This window comes from Cryptotermes secundus, unplaced genomic scaffold (genome assembly GCF_002891405.2).
Source record: "Cryptotermes secundus unplaced genomic scaffold, Csec_1.0 scaffold13, whole genome shotgun sequence".
NCBI classification, from domain to species: Eukaryota; Metazoa; Arthropoda; class Insecta; order Blattodea; family Kalotermitidae; genus Cryptotermes; species Cryptotermes secundus.
Genome location: NW_019734350.1, coordinates 589,338 through 612,627, shown reverse-complemented (window position 1 = coordinate 612,627; position 23,290 = coordinate 589,338). Strand labels below are relative to the sequence as shown.

General features: G+C 40.8%; 1 long non-coding RNA gene across 3 annotated transcripts in view; it reads left to right on the top strand.

Annotated features, from left to right (window-relative positions):
• Window positions 1-23,290, top strand: part of LOC111868747 — a 295,313-nt gene that overhangs the window by 76,883 nt on the left and 195,140 nt on the right. Inside the window, exon 3 of one of the 3 annotated variants that reach the window (XR_002843553.2) lies at window positions 9,877-10,091. The exons of the other annotated variants lie outside the window; for them this stretch is intronic. This is a non-coding gene — a long non-coding RNA (uncharacterized LOC111868747). Of the gene's footprint in view, window positions 1-9,876; window positions 10,092-23,290 lie in introns of those variants that run through there. 3 annotated transcript variants of the gene reach the window in all.

Sequence of the window (23,290 nt, the reverse complement as noted above, 5' to 3'; positions counted from 1 at the left end):
AATGTTACATATTCTGTGTACTGACAGCATTGTTAAATAACAAATAAAGGAACACAATGCTCTTATCTGTACACAGACCCACACGCAGATACTTTTCGAATAGTTTCACACAGTGTACACTGACACTGCTACTAGGAGGGCCAATGTCAATGCTACTTACATGGGTTCATTAGTTCATAATCGCTACTAATTATTTTTTATTCGCCTGGGGGCAACTTGTAATCTATGCAGCAACCTCTAGGTGTCCCCAGTTTCCCCACCCACCTACTTTCAAAAGCGAGAACTGGAATATCCTTGGCCCTTTTATTGCGCAGATGCAAGGACGATAGGGCAAGAGTTTTTAAGATTTGATTTATTGAAACCAAACGCTTCATACTACAAACACCCGACAAATTTAATTATACTTATTTAACTCTTGAACGATTGTTGTATTCGAGAGTTTTAAGATGCACACGGTCTTGGGTGAAGGAAAGTATTTGAGATCTGAATTTCGAATCCTGCCTGAGGCACAGATATTTCTGTGCGTTGTTCAATACAGCCATCCTCCTAGACCTCCTCATAACAACCCAAATTTGAATCTCCTTTACAGGCTATCCTATTAATGTCTGACCCCACTTTTTCAATGGCTCTTCCAGCCCATTCAGGGCCCAGGCCTCTTACTCATTTCCGTAATCATTTTTTACAGATCGTAGGACTTTTTGGACTAATGATCAGCCAGTCAAAAGACCACTATCCAAACACAGGACAGCACAAACACAGAATAAGCGCATACACACACCAAATATCCATGCCTTAAGTGGGATTTTAATATTGTCTATCCATCTAGGCCTTGGTCTTCCCAGTGGCCTCTTTCCTTCTGGCTTTCCCACCAATATCCTATATGCATTCCTCGTCTCCCCTATTCGTGCTACATGCCCTGCCCACATCATCCTCCTTGACTTTATCATTCTAATTATACTAGGAGAAGAGAACAAGTTATGAAGCTCCTCATTATGCCGTTTTCTCCAACTTCCTGTCACTTCATCTCCCTTCGGTCCAAATATGCTCCTCAACGCCCTGTTCTGAAAGACCCTCAGTGTTTCTCCCTTAATATCAGAGACCAAGTTTCACACCCATACAGAATCACAGGCAATATTATAGTTTTGTATATTCTAATTTTTATGTTTTTGGACGACAAGAACACAAAAGGTTCTGGACTGAATGGTAGGAAGCATTGCCCGAGTTCAATCTCCTCTTAATTTCCTCCTGAAGCAGGTTTCGATCTGTTATCGCTGTTCCCAAATATCTGAACTGTGCATATTTTCAAAACTTCTGTTTTCTATCTTTATGTCATGATCTTGCCCTGCATTTTGGTCACGAGACAGCAAAATATACTTAGTTTTCTCTGTGTTTACTTCTAGACCAGGCTCCTTACGTGCGTCAATTAAAGTTTGTGTGTTTTTCTTTATGGTATCTATATTATCACCCAGTAGATCACATCATCCGTGGTCTGTCGTAGCTTACAAATATAAATATAACATTTATAGTAATAGAAACCAAAGTTCCATCCTCCCTAATACCAAAGTGCACCATCCACCTGCCATCATGAGATTATACTTCTCCAAAATCCATCTTAATGTTATCCTCACAGCTTCTTGTCGGGTTCCAGTCACCTTCTCCAATATGTTTCCGTATATTTTTGTCTCCCCTTCCTAATTACATGCGCTGTGTGATCTACATAGATCACGAAGCCCATTGTGGTGTGTGATCCTACACTGCTCACTTGCTGAATCTTCCTTAATATTGAAATATTTTCCTGTGTCCTTTGTTTCCGAACATTTGTAATTTACGTTCTACCCTCAAAGTACGACAGCAAATAATTTGAGTGTCTTTCAGTTTAAGATCTGACTTATCCCAGCTGTAGCTGAGCAGTTTGTTGCCTGAGGAGGGCACATGAAGGCAGGAGAACAATGCAACAAGATGCGTGCAGAGACAGGGAGAAACAAATACAATTTTTCATACATAAAATTATACGGGCTAGTTCCATCTGTCGACACCTGCTTCATGCATTGTATTTCAAAAAGCGAATGAACCCCTCTTCCCTCTCTATACTTCCCTTCCACTCAAGTATCTATTGTGTACATATATATATTTATTTCACCTGCCCGCATGCATTCATTTTATTACCAATCCATCAAGGAGGCCTGAATTAGAACTGTTGAAAGTGTCTGAAACATGTAACAGAAGGAAGTGTTTCCTTGACACTGTATTAGTATTCATATAGGCTGTCATTTTCGCCTGAAGGACAATTTAAAGGTCTCTGAATAAACGCAGGTGAGGTGTGTCTAGAAGTTTTGGTCTGTTAATACTGTATTTTCAGGGGAAGAAGCCATGAGTGTGCTTGCCTTCTGGAGAGTCTGGCCGCGATCAGTTTAGTGATGAAGCCCACACATGGTTTCCACCGACAGATATACCGATTATGGCTAAGTTGAATTTGTCAGATGTAACCACACTGTTTCGAACCGGCTAAAAATATTACCGGTAAAAGTAAAGGTCAAGTTGTCCATGTGCTTAACTAATTAAGCACTACGTCATGAAGGCGTATGGGGAGTGGATGTATAGATCCACATTTTTCTTGATCTCGGCACTAGCTGCAGGTGAGTGGTCAGCTTCAAGCCCCGGCCGCTTTACCCTAGGGGAAATTGCCCCTGGTACCCATAGGATAGGAGGTGGGCGGACCCCAGAGCCGGTCTGTACAACTTGGAGAACAGAAAATTGTTGACCATGTGAGGTTGAAACTCCGATCCTTCTGTCGTCCAGAAAATGTTACCGGTAACAGCGAAAAATATTTCATACTGAATTTTGGGATATATTTATGATGTCAACTTACAAAACGCTGCATACCCCTTTTCAGTGGCTCATAGATTATACATACGTAAGTCAAGGAAAACGTAAAGTTGTCTCTTTGTTTAATTAATTAACTATCATGCCACGAAGGCGTATAGGAGAGTGGAAGTACAGCTCCACAATTTTTCACCTCGGCACTAGACGAAGGTGTGGTCAGTTTCACTCCCTCGCCAATTAATTCCCGGGGAAATGCCGCCAGTACCCCTAAGATAAGAGACTGGGTGGGCCGCAGAGTCAGTCTGGGCACTGTGAGGAAAAGAATAAAAATCGTTTGCTTCTGCCAAGAATCGAACCTCGNTGGGCCCACATATTTTCACAGTTCTTCTAACACCGAGGTTCATTCAGGTTCCCTGTCAGTGCTCTCGCTGTCCTTATATTCATACTTTCCCCATGTCCACCTTACTCTTCTACCCTGAAAATGAATGCTCTAAGTTCCTACAAACACCTACCAGACTACAAGGCGTCAAATCACAGAAGGCAGTATTCTTCATAGTAGACGCCGTGGGAACCTCAAATCTCTAAAGGCATCGGATAGGACAATTAATACGTGGAAGGTAAAAGGTAAAATTGTCCCTGTGTCTATGCAGCACGTCATGAAGCTATGTGCACAAGTGGGAGTGAAGTTCCAGGCATCCTTTGGAAACACAACATTCACTTGAATAATTTATAAAAATGAATTTCCTTCCTCTCTGGAGGCATTCTTGCTTCTCCATTACAAAGACCAATTGGATAATCTCTTTCTAGGGAAATAATCGCTGTTTATCTTGAGAGTCATGTGAAACACATGAGTATAGTCTGTGGGCAAAACGAAGAGGAAGTATTACATATAGTAACCGCTATTTTCTGGTGATGGTGAACGTTAAGAACTAGTTGCTTTACTGATAATTGCAACTGGACGGCTGGGTAGGCACTAGAGTCGGTATGGTCGTGGTACAAAAGAAAGATAACTCTTCCAAAATCGAAATTCAGTCGCCCATCACGTAGCCGGTTCAAATATCTATAATTATATCGGGTTCAATTGGAGAGCGTGATGCAGAGTTCTTGTACAGTTCTGTACGTGTGTCTGGACAAGCTTCTGGCTATTGTCAGCAAAACAAGAGAGGAAGAGTTGGAGCGTAATAATGGCTCTGAGGCGGCCTCTCAAGTGGTTAGGATAGACATACCCATCACTCGGCCTCTCTCTCAATGTAATAATACGGTAAATAAAACAGAATTAATTCAATTTGGCGTCGTGTCCACTTTACATTTATCAGTGTTACGTAAGGCGCACGGAAACTGCTCTAGAGCTACGAGTATACGACTCTTCTTGAAGAGCAGAAGCTATCAGATAACGGTTCTCTTATCTAAACACCCAGACACTAAGATAAGATCTAAAAGTCTGTGACGTAATTGGCACAAATATTATATTTTTGGACATTATCCGTCACCTTGTCTCTATATAAAAACCATCCTGTTTATTTTTCAAAACACAACGTTTCGGGGATTGGATTCTGACTTCGTCCCATATCCCGGGACTAGGGTCTATCTCTATCTATTGGGCCCTTACTTACTTACTTACTTACTTACTTACTTACTCATGGAGCTGAACCCTTCTGGAGGAACCACCAATTCTGCAGCTACTCAACAATTTCCCAGCATTTTATGGAACCCGAAGGTTCATTACCGTGTTCACAAGAGCCCTCCACTGATCCCTATCCCGAGCCAGATCAATCCAATGAATATCATCCCATCCTATCTCTCTAAGATCCATTCTAATATTGTCCACCCACCTACGCCTTGGTCTTCCCAGTAGTCTCTTTCCTTCTTGCTTTCCCACCAATATCCTATATGCATTCCTCATCCCCCCATTCGTGCTACATGTCCTGCCCACCACATCCTCCTTGACTTGATCATTCTAATTATACTTGGAGAAGAGTACAAGTTATGAAGCTCCTCATGCAGTTTTCTCCAACCTCCTGTCACTTCATCTCCCTTCGGCCCAAATATTCTCAACACCCTGTTCTCAAACACCCTCAGTCTATGTTTCTCCCTTAATGTCAGAGACAAAGTTTCACATACATACAGAGCCACAGGCAAAATTATAGTTTTGTATATTCTAATTTTTACGTTTTTGGACAGCAGACGAGAAGGAGAAGACAAAAGGCTCTGGACTGAATGGTAGCAAGCATTACCCGAGTTAAATCGCCTCTTAATTTCCTCCTGAATCAGGTTTCGATCTGTTATCGTTGTTCCCAAATATATGAACTGTGCCACATTTTCAAAACATCTGTTTCCTATCTTTATGTCATGATTCTGCCCTGCATTTCTGTGACGAGACAGCAACATATACTTAATCTTTTGGGCCCTACTGAATAGATTTTACCTGAAGAAGGAGACAGAATCCAGAAAAAGAAACAGGACGGCTTTTATGTGGAGACAAGACGATGGATAATGTCCAAAAACACAATGTTTTAGAAGTGAAGAATCTATAATTTTTATGTTGCTGTATGAGCCGGTCTCACGCTTTGGAAGTGGAACAGAGAACAAGGAGCCAGGACCCATATATGGGCATAAACGAGACGGAATAACCCGGGAAGGGAGGATTTGATTTTGTTTTAAAGGCTTAGTTGACGAAGCTTCCTTTGTCGATACTACATAGCACCGGATGACAGGATGACTGGAGAATGATAATGAATTGGAAAGGATTCAGAAGGAAGCATACAGGTCTAAACGAGATTCTGCCTCAGCATTTGCCTGGGCTGAAGAAAACCATAAAAAACTCAGTTTGAATATTTGATTTCCCGGCCGAGATTAGAAGCAAGAACATCCCGAATGTAAGTAAAAAGTAGAGGTATTCCTGTAACAGGCCGTGGAGGCCCATAGGGTTGTGAGATGTTGAGGTTCTCACATTTTCTAGACAATCGGCTCATAAATGTCGCCAAAGTTGTCAGCCCTACGCGCCGGCCGCCCTTTACCCCCAAGAATATTCTAAGAATATTCCTGGTACTCATTTCGGTTAGAGGCTGAGTCGACGCCAGGGCCATAAGGCGACTGAAAGGACTAGGACAATTGAAAAAATTCAATGACCTCATCGGGACTTGAACCCGCGACTTTCCGTCTTGTAGCATAGTGTCTCAACCAACTACGCTCCCGCGTGCGTCTACAGAATTATATCTAGAGCAACTTGTTCGGCGTATTTTATGTACTTTTGTATTTCGTATTTATATTCAGTGTCAGTAATTCGGGTTATACCGCATCGAATGATTGCATAAGTGCGAATAATGGGTTATAAGTTATGAGGTAGGAAGTGGTCGTGGAAAATCATCAGAAACTTCAGTTAGGGTACTTGTTCCGGCTGAGGTTTTGAACCGGGCAGCTGTCGAACAAAAATCAGTAGTTTTAACCCTTATGCCAACTTGATGGATGATACGGCATATACGGAGCTTCATAATTTATGTAGCTCACACCCTATCATCAGGATGAAGACTGGTGAAATGGGCAAGGAAAGCGATACAAAGAAAAACTCCGTGGTTTAAGTCCGTAAGCGAACTATACCGACCGAGCGACCACCGCTTTTCAGCGAAGTTAGTACCAACTTTTGCGGATAGAGGGTGTCACGTGGCCAGCGCAACGGTCCCCATGGCCGTTACTCTCAGTTTTCTAGACCGGATCCGATATTTCCTTGAAACAGTTCCTCAATTATCATCACGAGGCTGAGTGGACCCCGTTGCAGACCCACTACTTCTCAGAAAATCTGGTAGCGCCGGGAATCTAACCCGGGACCTCAGGATCTGTAGCCAGGAACGCTGACCACTGACCCAGAGAGTCGGCAAGGAATGCAGTACGCTTGGGCAAAAAGACGTATGTACTGAAAAAGACTGTCTTCTGGGACAAAGGCCATGTCGGCATGTGAAAGTTACCCGGTTTCGGAATAACATATGGCTTCTATATTCAGGGTTAAATATTAAGCCAAAGAAGTAACAAGCAAGCAGTAAGCACAGTATGCTTCTTCTTTCAAGTTTTTAAGCGCTTTCTCCATCAGAATTCTGCATTCGTTGATAAAATATTCTAAGGCCATCAGCCGTGTCGGTTTGTTAAAATTACTGACGTTTCAGGGCTAATCTCTGTCCTAATCATCAGGTCATGACATCTGTAACTTCTAACCATTTGACAGGGCTGAAAGCCTGAGCAGATCTGACTCCTGTGTTCATTCCTTGACATGGCAGTAAATGCCGTAGATTTTACTGTAAAAGTCTTTTTCATGTGTATCCTTTTCTGTAGTGTGTAGTTTTTTGTGGTCAGTTGAGTATCACGAAGTTACCTTAGACGTCGAAAGTTGCTTCCACCCTGGTGTCTCGTGAGCGCATTACTCTGGGCGGGAGCCCAGGGTTGGAAGGACGGGGTTTGCAAGGAAAGGAGCAAATACAATAAACACAAGTTCCAAATTATATGATTTCCATTAGGTTAATTGCGGAAATTAAGGCTAGCGAAGCGTTCTAAGGGAGCCAGTGGCCGGAGATAAAGGAGAATGAATGTTGTGAGGAAGGGATGAGAGGGGGCTGTTTCATGGTTTTATTTTGGGCTTCCTGGTAATTGCTTTGATAGAAAAGAATATGGAGGGGATAATTGATGAACTATAAATGTACGAAAATTAAGGAAGGCTCAAAGTTTCTTGCAGAAAGGAAAGTGCTATATTTTGAGAAATCCCCCCCCCAAAAAAAAAGTCCACTAACGACTTAATTAAACTTCGATGATATAAAGTAGCATATTGAGATTAATACCATTTTAATCGAAAAATTGTTTCGACTTTCTGAAAAAAAAAGTATTCTAGTCGCATAGTTTGCTGCTTTGAGGGAAGCTGACAGACCCGGGGATTAGAAGTAACAAACAATACCTACGTATATTGTCACGTGATAGTGTGACTATAAACGGAGTTTTGATTGGTTACTGGATTTGTTGAAAATTTACAGATAGTAACTACAAGTAACTGTAGAGCTATCGCTAATTCACACACTCTACAGTACACTACAGCACATACTAATTTTTCTCCGGCTGCTTTTGTCTTCGCCAGTCGCTGTGTGGCAACGGGTTTCATCGCCGTAGATCTCTCAACTTCCGTGTTCATATCCTTACCGGGCGCCGACTATCTCACAGCTAATTAAATTCTAGACCTGTTTTGCTTATAACACGGCAGCATGGATCTCACAGAAACCGCTTCACACAGTTCTTCTATTGTTGCGTCACGAAGCTATCATTCGGACTGCGTAAAGGACACCGCTCCCCAGTTAGTCCATTGGTGCATGTCAGTAATCTGTTGCCCAGCAACGGACGTTGTTCACACGGTCATTACATAGAAACGACGCTACATGCTACAATATGATAGTATGCACTGAATTCATTTAGCTCAAGATAAGACCCAGCTGGGGTTGTGAACAGGGAAATGGGACAGTTTTCCATAACACTGGGCAATTTCTTAATCAGCTGAGTGGCTATTACGCAATTTATCTGACAGGACTGTGTTCCATGCTGTAAATATAAATAAATCGGCCCAAATAAATAAACGAAGGTAAAACTGTCCCTGTGCTTAAGCCATGAGGACCTAACAGAAAGTGACTGCAAAGCTACAGGTACTTTAAACTCATCGTTAAATTGATGGTAGGTGATAGTTTCGTGTTTCGACCGTTTTACTTCCGCGAGAAAGGACCTCTGGAACCCACTGGTGAGTCCTAGAATTAGAATCTAATCCAAGTTATCTACCCACTGGCTAAATTACCGACTTATACTGGATTCTTAAAAGAATAAATTAGCATAGAAATAAATGCGATTAGGTACTAATACTAGAGTTGAAAATGTTATAGCCTTCATAAAATTTGAAGAATTCGGACTTCTGGGAAGTGGCGCCGTGTAGATCTTCTGTGAACCGGCTTTCCGGAGGAACGTATCGCCTCCATCTGCAGGGCACAAAAATCTGCGTAGCGAGGAACAGCGTGAGCAAATGGCTAGCAGACTGAGCCACCAGTTGAAAACACCCAGCTATATAAGAACAGAGGGAGAGAGGGATAGTGGGTCACAGTCTTCTAGCCAACTGCTCACGCTGGTTCCTCGCTACGCGGATTTTTCTACCCTGAAGATGGAGGCGATATGTTCCTCCAAAACATCGGTTCACACACGATCTACACGGCGCTACATCCAAGAAGACGGCATCCTTCATAGTTGCCGCTGAAAAACCTCAAATCCTTCATAAAACTTGATTGGAAAGTGGAATTGCCCCATCAGTAAAGTAAAGCTATCCCTGTACCAGGCCGTGAAGGCCCTTATGGTTGTGAGACGTTGAGGGTGCCACATTATCTACATAATCGGCTCAAAGATGGTGGTAAGGTTGTCAGCCTTACGCGCCGGCAGCGCTTTACTCCCAGGGAAAATTATTTAATTAATTCATGGAACTCATTTCTGTTAGAGGCTCAGTAAACCCCAGGGCCTACTGCGGCTGGAAGGATTAGGTCAACTGAAAAAATCCAATGACCTCATCTGGACTTGAACCCGCGATCTTCCGGCTTGTAGCATAGCCCCTCAACCAACTACTTCAACAAATATAAAACATGAAAAACAAAATTAATATAAAATATATAATTGAAAATAATAAAAAACTAGTATGTTTTAACTAAATCATATCAACTGCATAGGGTGTTTATCGTTGCATGTGATTAAATTATTATATATGATGAGTTGCAACGCATGAGCAAGGAAGAGGTCGTACAATTCAGAGTCCCGACTAAATCATAATATACTCGTACCTCAGAGAGAGTAGCAGGTGTCCAGCCGAAATTCGAATTCGGTACATTGAGAATAAAAGCTAGACTTATCTACCGTTTACATAGTTTATGTTTTATACGTTTACAGATGTTTCCGAAAGGGTTTAGTTTTCTTTAATTACGACTCCGTCATCATCAAATGATGATCCGGACTTAGATTTTTAAATTTTAAGATTATTTTCTTGTCTTTTATTTTCAGATTGCTTGGAACCTGCTACAGGAGGGAACAAGGAAAACTCTTGTTAAAGACCGCGGATAATGTAATCTGATATCAAGAATTATGTCATCAGTAGGCCTATACTGCAAGAATTGAGGGAATATTTAGTATAATATAGTCCTTATTGACCGCCTCTGTGGTCTAGTGGTCCGAGTTCCTGACTACAGATCCAGAGGTTCCCGGTTCGGTTCCCGATGCTACCAGATTTTCTGAGAAGTAGTGGGTCTGCAACGGGATCCACTCAGCTTCGTGAGGTTAACTGAGGAGCTATTTCAAGGATATAGCGGCTCCGGTCTAGAAAACGGAGATTAACGACCGTGGGGATTCGTTGCGGTGATCACGCGATACCCTCTACCCGCTAAAGTTCGCACTAACTTCACAGACAAGTGGCGGTCGCTCGGTCGGTATAGTTCGTTTGCGAACTACAGGCCACGGAGTACTCGTTATTAATTAGTAATTAGACGTAAAACAATTTTGATGACCTTGTCATTTAATTGTTAAATATAAAGTACAACTTACATAAACACGACATTTCACAATTTTACAATTGTAAGCAGCTGGTTTATTTGGTTCTTGTTGAACTGAATATTTCTATACCGACTGCATTAATCATTATGCAATAGATAGATCAGCATCCATTGACACAAATAATGAATTGGGAAGGACAGAGTAGAAGTGGCTAAGGACCACATAGAATACACGCTGAAAGGACAGAGGAAGACGTAAATCAGGAAACTGCTCTCATGGCCCTGTATACACATTTTCAATGATATTTATATGTTGAATTTTCAACTGTTTGGTTAAATGCAAGTGGCAAATTTTAACATGATTAAACGGAGTAGTTTCTTCAGAAATATAATTTATGGGCTTAGGTTAACCTCTTTTCAACAAAAGAATAAAATAAAAGTTTGGATTCGGTCCCATAGATATTCCCAAGATGACGTTTCTAAGCTACTAATTCATCAAATTGAAATTTTACATATATATATATATAGCCCACACAAACAAAACAAAGGACACCCTTTGTGAACGAACTTAGCATTTATTATTTTACTATTTTCTCTTTTTTATTTTTCTTTGTAAAAAATTCTCTTTCTTGGAACTTAAGAAGAAATAAGACAATATAACATATCGCCCATTTTTCTTCCAGCATCCTCCTTGTGTCTTTTTCAGTGTAACTGCAGTAAAGCCCTCACCAGCATTGTATTGTATGGATGTCGGCGAGAATAGTTGGAAGGGGGGGGTGCAAGGAGGGATCACGGACCTAATTCCACAAAGTGAATATAAATATTGCATTGTCTCACATTTATAATAGCGAAACACACATACAGTTCGTGCCTTTGGGAAAGAAAACACACATATAGGCCGAGAGCGGTTATCTGTGAGGGGCCATTAATTTTATTTTATGTACGGAGAGCTAGGTGCTATATTTCGATCTTCTGCACGACAGAACATCTGAGGTACTAGAAGCAGTAATAACCAAATATCATTTTTTATAAATGAGCTAACTGCACTAACCGTACAGGTCAGAGAAGTCTTGAGAATCTTGTAGTCGCTAAATTGGTTAGGATACATATCGTTTCAGTCTTTTCTTTCAAATTCGGCGATAATAAATTGAAATGGGCCAAATACGGCCAATCACTGTCAATGGAGACATCAAATCCGGTGAAGTTTTACAATAAAAAAAATTGTTTACAATTCTCATTCACTCATTCACTCACTCATGGAGCTGAGCGCTCCTTGAGAAGCCGCCAATTCTGCAGCTACTCAAGAACTTCCTAGCATTTTATGGAACTCGAAGGTTCATTACCGTGTTCACAAGAGCCCTCCACTGGTTCGTACCATGAGCCATATCAATACAATCCATACAATCCCACCCCTATCTATCTGAGATCCACTTTAATATCGTCCACCCACCTACACCTTGGTCTTCCCAGTGGTCTGTTTCCTTCTGAATTTCCCATCAATATCCTACATCCATTTCTCGTCTCCCCATTCGTGCTGTATTCCTTGCCCATCCCATCCTCCTTGACTTGATCGATCATTCTACTTGGAGAAGAGTACAAGTTATGAAGCTCCTCATTACGTAGTTTTCTCTAACCTTTGTATACAATTCTTGTCCCCCAACACATGTAACATTCTCAGCATTTCCTACACTTCTTCCTTACCAGTAATAGGCGAATAGTACAACGTCTGTAGTTTTATACATCCTCAGTCTACATTCTGAACCGCATTCAAGAGGTTAGCTGTTCGAAGCTCGGGCTGATGCCGGGTAGCTTGTATTTGCCTTGCATTTCTTCAATAGATCCAAGGAATTCAAAATTATTATTCTTAACATATGTCTGATTTAAAATAGATGTTTTCCATAGATACGTAATTTTTGTAGTTGATAAATGACTTTTAATATAAGTTTAGTGTTTATTGCAAATAAATCGGTTCAGAAATGATAATTAGCATATCGTATTGGAGACGTAATGCTCGTATGTCATGTCATGCATATGCAGTACATTTAAACAATCCTCATTCTGAAGAAATTCTAAAACACTGCAATGATTCTAAAATAAACTAAATGCACCCATGCTTAGCAGAGCTTCTAGAACTTCAGCTACACTCTATTTTATTTAATAATAATTCAATTTAATTATTTATTATTTATGTGTCAAGTCAACAGCTACAAGACCAATTACAAACACAGCACAGTGTAGATACAGGTATTACATTATGGACAAACACAACATAAAGTTGCCAGCAAATTACAGGTAAGCACTGGAGGAAAAATCACACTAATACAGAAAAGTAGGCAAACAAAAGAAGACAAGCAGAGGCAACAAGCACGTGATAACTATAGTAAGAACATAACAATTCAATTTCTTTTTTAAGAGCTTGCCAGCAGCGAGTGGATATAACTGGCGAGCATTGAAAGTGTACACAACAAAAGCTAAACTAAGACTAAAACTAGAAGTAGACTAAAGTATATGCTGAGCCATATAACAATGCAGGTAACAATATGATGATGTAACTCAGTAGGATTAAGCAAGGGAAACTTTATCCACAAAGAGACGCTCCTTTTATTGAAAACGTCCAGAGATCTACAGATGGTGTTTGCAGCTGTGACGCACCTTGTTGAAGGGCTAAGTCTTGAGACATTATTGATATTACAGGTCTCTGATTTTCACAGTGGAAACATGGAGACCAACGGTATACATAATAGAACAATAGTCAATTTTATTCTTGAAAACGTCAATAAGAAATAAAGCGTCATAATTTAGTCGGCTGCGGTACAGAATTTTAAAACGTAAATAGTTCAACACTGATTCATATTTACAAAGGGAGTTGGACTGTGTATATCGATTATAGCATAAATTTGCAAACTCTCTTTGTATATTTTCCAGTTGATCAGAATCTGCTGAAGTAAAGTTACTATAGCGTTGAACGAATTAAAGTAATATATAAAACTTTTAGATTATTCAAAGAATATGAGTTATATGTGATGAAACGACTTAGTGCAGTTTCTCCGTTGCTCAGTTATTACCGTGACACGATCCTGAGAAGAGTCAAGTGGTCTACCGAAGCCGGCAAATAAATACAAAAATAGAAAGGGGACGGTTACATTAGCCCTAACAGCTTCAGTGTCTCAGGATGTAAGGAGTCGACATGACGATGAAAATGCAGTTTCCTATCTGACAGAACCCCAAGAAGTTTTTCACAGTCAGTTGGTACGATTAATAGATCATCTCACAATTCTATCTGTTTTGAACATGTTAATTTTCATACAGGGCTCAACACACAACTTTTTAACAATTATTATCGTTGTTATTATTATTATTATTATTATTATTTAACGTTTCGTAGTTTTCTTGAAATTTGAATATACGTAATCAATTTCACAGACAATGCAATAACACATTCCCCCCCCTCTCTCTCCCTCACGAAGCCCTTCTCTTTACTCTTAACTAATATTTAGAAATAAAAACTCTCTCACGACTGAAGTAATTACCTATTACACCATTCCCATTCTGTAGGCCTAGACGTAATTAAATTTAGTTCCATGAGCCATGTACCTCTATGGCTGATCACGAGATAAGCTGAACCCATTTGTGACCCAACGCAATTGTATTCTGCGCCTCACATCAGTGCATACGCCATTTACTGCTTGCTGGAATATTACTCGCATTTTCAAAAGGGAGATAAGTCACTCTTCTGGATTACAGAAACATTTGTTCACGTTTTCTCATTTAGTGTCAAACTTTCTCTGAAGCGCTGCAGTCTACAGGGGACGTTAGAAATAGACTTATAAATAAATAATTATATAATTTAATGATCAATTTCTCTGTACAGATTCCGCTAGTATTCCTTCAGATCCTACGTTAAATTTTCCATACTTAATATTATATTTAAGCATCCTGTTGCACTTTGTATAATATATGATATAACTCCGTCCTAAGTGCAAACTATATTTATAGGTCTTTCGTTTTGTTCCTCTCTATACACTACATATTTCGGCCCCAAACGGCCATCATCAGGTGTATACACTCACGTATCTGTTATACTGCACTTATTTATAACATTTAAAATTTAAAAACATAGGTCTTCCTGATTAGCACTTATAAAATCTTCGGTTCTAATTTGAAATCCTTTAAAAAAATTTTCTCTAAATTTTAAATTTTAAAAATGTCAGGGTTACTCGCCCTATGTCTATAGTGCTGCAGCGACTTCTTCTTGTTTCTAGTATTGTATAGGTGTTATTCTGTGTAGTCTTCTTGTGTGCGTGCCGCTGCTTATCTTTAATACGTAGTGTAGTGTATAGAGAGGAACAAAACGAAAGACCTATAAATATAGTTTGTACTTAGGACGGAGTTCCCATACTTAACCTCAAAATGTCGCAGTCATCATGTTTATACGGGGCGACTCAACAGTCACGGCGCACATACACTAGAAACAGACTTATAAATAAATAATTATACAATTTAATGATCTCTGTACAGATTCCGAAGTATTCCTTCAGATCCTATGTTAAATTTCCCGTACTTAACCTCAAAATTTCGCAGTCATCGTGTTTATACAGGGCGACTCAACAGTCATGGCGCACATACACTAGAAACGATAAAATCGCCCCATGCTTAGTATAAATATCCGCAAATTGGCACAGCAGACGGGCGTCTCGTGTGACAGCACAAGCAGAGAAGTGAGGAAGCGAGATAGCATCAGTGCATAAACCGAAAGAAGGGGACAATAGCAAGAATGCTGAATATTGCCGATGGTTGAGAGACGTAATTACTGCCAATGGAGAGGAAATTCTGGACGTCATCGCCCCCCCCCCCGATGAGGTGTGGTTTCATTTATCCGGCTACGTCAGCAACCAAAACAGCTGCGTTTGATCGGCGACTAAAACGCGTGAGATAAAAATATACCATTGTATGATCAGAATATTGGTGTGTGATGCGCCATATGACAAAATCAGAAAATCGGCGCCTTCGAATACACTATCAACTCGCAACGCTATTGTGCAGTGATTCCTTACGGCTACATTGGACATTTAAATGATGAAGAAATTTTCCATGACTTCCTCCAACAGTGCGGCGCTACTGCCACAGACAGCTCGTGTTTCATTTAGTTTCTGCGCGATGTGTTAGGGGACAGAATCGTTTCAAAGGACATCTGGCCACCGCGATCGCCCGTTGTTACACCCTTGTTTATTATCTGTGGGGTACAATGAGAGTCGCCGTTTACAAAGACAGTCCATACGCACTGTCATTGAACTAGAGGAACATCCACTCTGATTGAATTTTCGCGTGTCCCTGCAAACAAGATAAGATGCAGACTCTAATAAGCTCTGACGAGGGTTTTTAACACTCAGAAATACTGGGAGTTTGGATTTTGTTCATCGCTCTATTTTCCCCCCCAAAAATAAAGAAAAATGTTTCGGAAACTGGATCTGTTTCTATTCTCAGGTGAGGGGGGAGACACCTGATCTTACGAAAGTCCATGAAGAATCTGTGAGGTCATGCTCATCTTCCCTGTGAGTTGCCAACCTCACTGCTGTTAAGAGGGATCCAAATGGGAGAAATGTCCAAACTGGGTTAGATGATCGGGTTGGTTAAGCATGTCATATGGGCCTATTCACTGTATTTCTTATATTTGCTCTCACGTTCAATTTCCAAATTCATGGCTTCATCCCAGCCTACCCTATGACTCTCTTCATAGGCATGTTGGGCTAAGTTTCATTTTTCTAGGAGACCCCCTTTCATGTTTTGCCTGAGTTCACGGATCCGCACGGCTAGAGGTCTGTCTGTTTCGCCAATGTAGTTGCTGCCACATTCACAGGGAATACTGCTGATGCACTGTGCCGTCTGTTGCGGATCTCTTTCCGGCCTGGTTTTCGTGAATGAACTCTTAAGAGTGTGTTTAGTTTTGAAAGATGATCCTGATGTATCGATTCCCTATAAACTGGAACTTTTCTGAAACACCCTTCACAACTGGGATATGCACAGAATCCTGATGCTCTCACCTCTTCATTCGGGCGACGGCTAGCCTGGAAGAAAAGCCGTGTAGATGCGTGTCTTAGAGCACCTGTTGTCCACTTCAGACATTACTTGTAACTGATGCAAAGATGAGAATTATATCTTTACTAATGCACAAGGACTCTCTGAATATGCTTATCGTTAACTGTAGGTATACAAGGACTTTGGGTAACCTGTACTTGCTTACGTACAAAACTATCTCATGTACAGTTTGTATTATTTGTCTCCGCACAATATTCTCATACGTAAGTCTGTCAGTTCATTAACTATCACCTCCATATCGCAAGCTGATTACAGATCTCTAGCATGCGTCCTGTTATTATTTTGCAGTCTAGAAGGAATGACCTCAACAACAAACGATTATTCAAGAAAAATCTTTTAAGCTATTATACAAAGTTTAGGACCCGATATTAAATAGCTGTACAGTCGATCTCACATCATGAGTTCCCATGACAGCCCAAGGAAACTCAAAACAGCAAATATGGCATGAGTTTCAAAGTTAAGTTTCGCATGCAAAATCGTTACGGCATCTTTCTTACAGAGTTGGGAAAGTATGCTCAGATGGAGATCAAACTTTTCAATAATTACGTTGGTCAGGCATATAGATTGTTATATTTCAACTGAAGAGGGTTTTTATCGTAAGAAAGGTTGGAGGATAATGCCCGGAAAACTTTATAGGATTGTAGCAGAAGGGGCCATTTTCTGTCTGAAGGTACTGCCACCACATTGACTTGGGGGAACGAGGGAAAGGAGGAACTTTGTCAGATATATAATATAAATGGGGGAAACAAGAAAATGTTATCAAATTTTTATTGGCAAGCCTAAGGAAAATCGCAAACTACACAGAAGACCGAAGACACAGAACTGAATCTACAAATATAGGTTATGAAGCCGTGACCTGGTGTCAACTTACTGAAGGTACAGTAAGTTGGCAGACGTTGTTGGTACTGGTGATACTCCATGCCAAAAGAAATACCTATCAACTGGTAGGCACACTATAATATTACGTGCAATTTGGAAGTCCAAATGTGTTTATATCCGAACTCGGGTTATGGCAATGTATCTTAATGTACAAACTATTGAGTATAAGAATACTCGTACACGTTAAAGACATTAGTAATGCAAATTGGCGGACAGTGCGTACAAATAATCTATTCAATCATGTAGAAATGGAATAGAGCTACTCTGATACCTATTTACATACAATAGCAAAATTTTAAATGCTTTATCGCATGCAACATCTTATTGTTCCTTTAAGAGAGCCCAATTAGTCAGTTTCCATAAAGCAATCTGTACACGTATGGCATAAAACGAATAAGTGTGTTGCTCTTTCAACGTTGCTTTCACACCAGATTGCTTCACGCAAATTTCTCAAGTGGGAGGTACAATATACAGCTCGACAGCCAAATGAGAAACTCCATGTGTATTTGGATAAGAATGGGACAAATTTCTGAAAGATTTTTTAATCGAATCTTTTGATCTTGGTACTGGCAGATCAGATGAGAACGTAAGACTAGAAAGGTTTAATCCATGCTGTAATAAGACAAGTACACCTCTGCAATTTGAATGGTCCTAGACATTATGAATAGCTGTGATGAAGATGTTAACATTACTGAGCAAAATTTTATTACTGGTTATTATTGGTTACGGTGGTCACTTGATTTTGAAAGTGGAATTGATACCGAAATTCGTGAGTCCGCCAGGCAGTTTTTACAGATTTTGTGAAATTTAATTTTTCTGCTTGGGATGAACTTCAGTGGCAAAAAGGTCATAAGAAGCTTCGTCAAAATCCGTCCAACAGTTTTTGGACTGAAATATACGGACAGTCGGACGGACAGACACACCGACATACTTGATATCATTTATATGTCTACAGGATGGGCATAAGAGGAACCCACAACTAAACACAAAATGCATGCCTGAATAATTATGAAACTACGAAACACAGGGGTTTTACTGAATATTTGACAATTATTTTGTTGATCAAGCAATCCCATATTATAGAGCTTGAAGATTCATCACCACAATCACAGAAGACCGCCACTGGCCCCCATCCTGTGCAACACGAAATTTATATCTCTATAAACTACAGCGTGTATATTCCTTCTTTTAAGCTTAGTTTCCTTACTTAAGGGGAAAAAAAATGTACGCTCGCGAGATCAACATATTGCCTCTGTGAACTCCAATTTCAACTTTCGAAAAAGTCATCGATTTTCACGGGGCTCAATATGAACATCATGCCACTGGTGGTCACTTATCGAACAGATCTGCGTAGATATTCGGATTGATTTCGGCCGAGACACCGGCTGTCCTGAATGACCTCCTTCGTGGTTTTCTCACTCTACATGGAATGGCCAGGACAATACTTCGATTAGAAGAACACCACTTCCTTCCAAATCCTTTCCAATTCATTATTCACCAATAATACTTTCATCGAAAGCTAAGCTGTATAATCTCAGGTATTTAAAAAACCGAAAAATAAACCAAAGAGGCCAAATATTTCAATCTCAGACCGTTAGAAATAAACGCATGGTGACATGCGAAGTCGTTAATCAGTAACTAAAACCATTTAGCAAAGAATATATACTTAAGTCCGGTCTAGAAAACCGAGATTAACGGTCGTGGGGATCCGTTGTGCTGACCATGCGACAACCCTCTATCCGCAAAAGTTGCCACTAACTTCGCCGACAAGCGGCGATCGCTCGGTCAATATAGTTCGCTCGTGTACTAAAGGCCACGGAGGAAGGTGTACTTACGTAATAAATTCTTCACTAAGTCCAAACACAATAAGAATGGCAAAAATGAAAGACCTGACGAGATAGATATTCATGTATTAAGAACGCAGGATTTACGAATTATGCTCAGAACTCCTTGTTCTATCATCCTATCAAAGTGCAGGTTTTATAATTCATCTCTTCCCATTCGAATCTTCAACAATTCTGTCAATCACTTGACCAATGATTGAGGCTTTCTAAGGGACCCAACAGAATAGGTGTTTTCCCTCACCTGAGGACGGAAACAGATCCAGTTTCCGAAACGTCGTGTTTTTCTTAGTTATCTTAAAACCAGGACGATGGATAAAGTCCGAAAACCCAATATCTCTGTAAGATGACTTTATTAATCACCCTGACTCCATGTGGCTAAGCCTTTCTCGAGGAAAAGTTAGTCCCTCAGCTAGTCAAGAAGTTATCGCCCCGTGTGGAACCCGAAAGTTTATTACCGTGTTCACAAAGCTCTGGGTCAGATGATTCTACTCTGCAGTCTCACATCCTGTTTACTTAAAATTTACATTAATATTGTCTTCCAGAGCATGTCTAGGATTTGCAAAATATTACATTCACTTAAGTTTTTTTTTTCCCGAATGAAGTATCAATTATTACCACTTATGTTACAATTCATGCCCATCTCATCTTCTTCTGTTACATATCCATTTTCCTCTGATCACATTAGAACGGCATTGTCTTGGAGAACCAACTGCAAGACATGCTCTACTTCCTTTCCCACGTGCCCTGTCGCACTAACGAAGTTAAAGATATTTCACGAATTAAGTTTCCTCAATAATGCGTTGGCTTGAAATGTAACTCGACGTTTGACGCAGAAACTGGGTCATGTAACAGATCTTTCGTCAGAAAGAACTGAACGCCATATTTCGCAGAACTTTCCATTGTCGTCAGTGTTACGAATCAGTTCCGTCGCAGCAAGACAATAAAGTTACCGTGGTTCCACTAACGTTACTGATGTAACAGCGCCTTGAATACTGTATCTGATACCTGGACGACCAGGGCCGATCCACACAAAGTGCTGACAGGAACACATGGACCTAGAACAGTAACATTAAGTAACAGGAAGACGGAGAAAACTGCATAATGAGAAGATATACAAATTGAATTTCATATAACATTATCAAGGTTAGCAGTACGAAGTAGGAGGCATGGTAGAGATGAAAAATGTATACAAAATCTTAGTGGGAAACCCGACGAGAGGGGACCAATTAGGAGATGTTGTGTTAGATGGGGAGATATGTTTAAATAGATTTTAAGGGAAAATTTGGTGCGAGGATGTGGACTGGGTTCCTCTCAATCAGGATAAGGACAACTGGACGACTGCCATTAATAAGGTAACACACCTTCAGGTTTTACAAAAAGCAGAGATTTTTTAACCGTTGTGCAACTATCAGCTTAATAAAAAGACTGTGTCCTACGGTGTCAGTCGTGGAAATTTAATTACCTACTCGACTACATTGACTTTAAATGCGGAAAATATGCGAACTTAATAAGACCTCGAGGAAGGCGGAAGAGCAACTTCAGCAGCGAGAGCATGGGCTAATGGTTTCTCCCTTGTTCCCTGCAGTCGGCCGTCACAACCTGTGACAGCAGTTCCCTCACCAGCTATAAGGTTTGCCTAACCAGAAGTAACAAGTTCAGGATGGGATGGGATGGATTGGATTGATCTGGCTCAGGATAGTGGAGACCTCTGGTGAACACGGTAATTGACTCTTTGGTTCCATAAAATGCTGAGAAGTTCTTGAATTCCTTCACAATTGTCAGCTTCTTAAGAAGGGCTCAGCTCCATGAGTGAGTGAACAAGTGCAGTTACGACCTCTTGCTTAGGCGCTTTTGTTCGAATATCCTTGCATGTCCTTGAACTATTTACTATAATCATAAACAACTAAAAATGGAATATCAGAACCCAAACTAAGAGTGCTTGAGAACGGCTGTTGAGGATAATATTTGGACCAAAGCATGAAGAAATTGTAGGAGATTGCAGAGAAACTGTATACCGAGAGCTTTAGCACTTGTACTCTTCGTCAAGTGTAACTAGAGTGTCAAGTCAAGGAGGATAAGATGGGCAGGGCATGTAGCACGAGTGGGGGAGAAGAGGAATGCATATAGAATATTGGTGGGAAAGCCAGAAGGAAAGAGACTGCTAAGAAGACCTAGACGTAGGAGGGAAGATAAAATTAAATGGATCTTAGAGAGATACGATGGAATAGTATGGACTGGATTGATCTGGCTGAGGATAGGGACAGGTGGAGGGCTCTCGTGAACACGGTAATGAACCTTCGGGTTCTATAAAGTATTGGGAAATTTTTTAATACCTGAGAGACCGGCATGTTCTCAAGAAGGGCTCAGCTCCATGGCGTTAGTCAATTATCAGAACCCAGATGGTTCAACAGCGTTAATATCAAAACTCGTATCGAACACGACCCTGAGTTAGTTCCATCTTTCCCCACAGTCACACGCTCTATACATCTAACATCCATCGTAATGTTATTCAGTGTCTTCTTTCGCTATCTTCCAGATGGACATTTCTGAAGAGGTTACCGTACCAAAATTAGTCATGCAATCCTAGCTTCCCAGGACCCCAGTTATACGAGTTACTATACCCCAAAATTGGGCTCCGTGCATTTTAATCAATTCACAACACCAAGTTTTGAAGGTATGGTAGCAGTATGCAGCAGTTTGTAGCAAGCAGTAGACTGCTTTAGATAACATGAAACAGACTTGATATCCTTAAGCTGTATTACACTGATACAGTGCTCGGAATTTTCCACCGTCCGAGGTATATATTGTAGCATGCGGACCCGTTGATAAGTAAAGATTCTAGGTAATGGCTGCACGCTGTAACACAGGAATGGTATTCTCTACGCGGTCCGAGCGATTGCCACGTGATAAACAACAGAAGACCTGTTTAGAGCGGCATTTTCTATGCGGTCCGTGCCGAGGCTATATAACGAAGATAGGTGCGATTACGGGAGAATTGTGAGACGACAATGAGGAGGTTGGTGTGAGCTGGCCGTCAGCCTGGGATTTAGTTGGAGGAATGAGTGAGTCGTGAGACAGTCGCCGGCCAGTTAGGAGATGGACACGGAAGCTGGGGGCGTTACGACGTTAGAAGCCATTACCGGGAGACAACCCGCGAAGAAACAACAGACTGAGAAAACTTCATGAATGCTATAGTGAATTGTAGAGTGTGTGAATTAGCGATGGCGCTATAGTAACTTGTAGTTACGACCTATGAGTTCAATAAATCCAATTACCAATCCAAACCCTGTCTACAATTACTCATACTCGTGACAATATTATATACATGTATATTATGTATGATTTTAGAATTTGCCGCATTCAGCCTAGTCACTAGTTCCCTGCACAGCGACAGACCTTTTTTATTTTGAGATGAACGAAGATTCTACAGCGACGGTAAAGTTATCCAACCGCTTAATTAATTAAACACCAGGCCTTGAAGATATATAGGGTGAAGGTATAGCTCCATTGATCTTAACCTGAGCACAAGATTGAGGTGAGTCGTCCGCTTCAGGCCCCTGCTGCATGACCCCAGGGTAAGCAGCCTCCGGTACCCACTGGGGGATTCTGCAGTATAAATGAAGAAGACGCAGTGAGGGGGGGAAGAACTTTGAAAGTGTGGTATGAAGGTATGAGGTCGGAACAGGCGAGATTGCCTACACCAGGAGAAAAGAAAGAAGCTCGAGGAGACTTTCGAGATCGTGTGATCGAAACCAGGAACTTTCGAATATGGGCAAGCATGCAAACGGGACAATGCAATTTTACTCAATTGTTTATTTATTTATGCGGTTACTCAGCATCCCAGAGGCTAATTATAAAGCACGCACGAGTAAGAGAAACAAACAAAATCAACACATATATACAAACAAAGACAACACAAGGTAACTTGCCTCATTTATGCAATACTATTTTTTTTAATTCGCTTAGTGGGGGGGTGGAGTCCAACTGGGTCCACTCGGCACGGCGGCCACTGATTGGCCTCTTTTACTTGCCCCAGGGGTTTATGATGGTGGAGAATTTGGTGGAATGAAGAATGAAGTACTGGGAGAAAACCCGCCGCAGCGCCGCTTT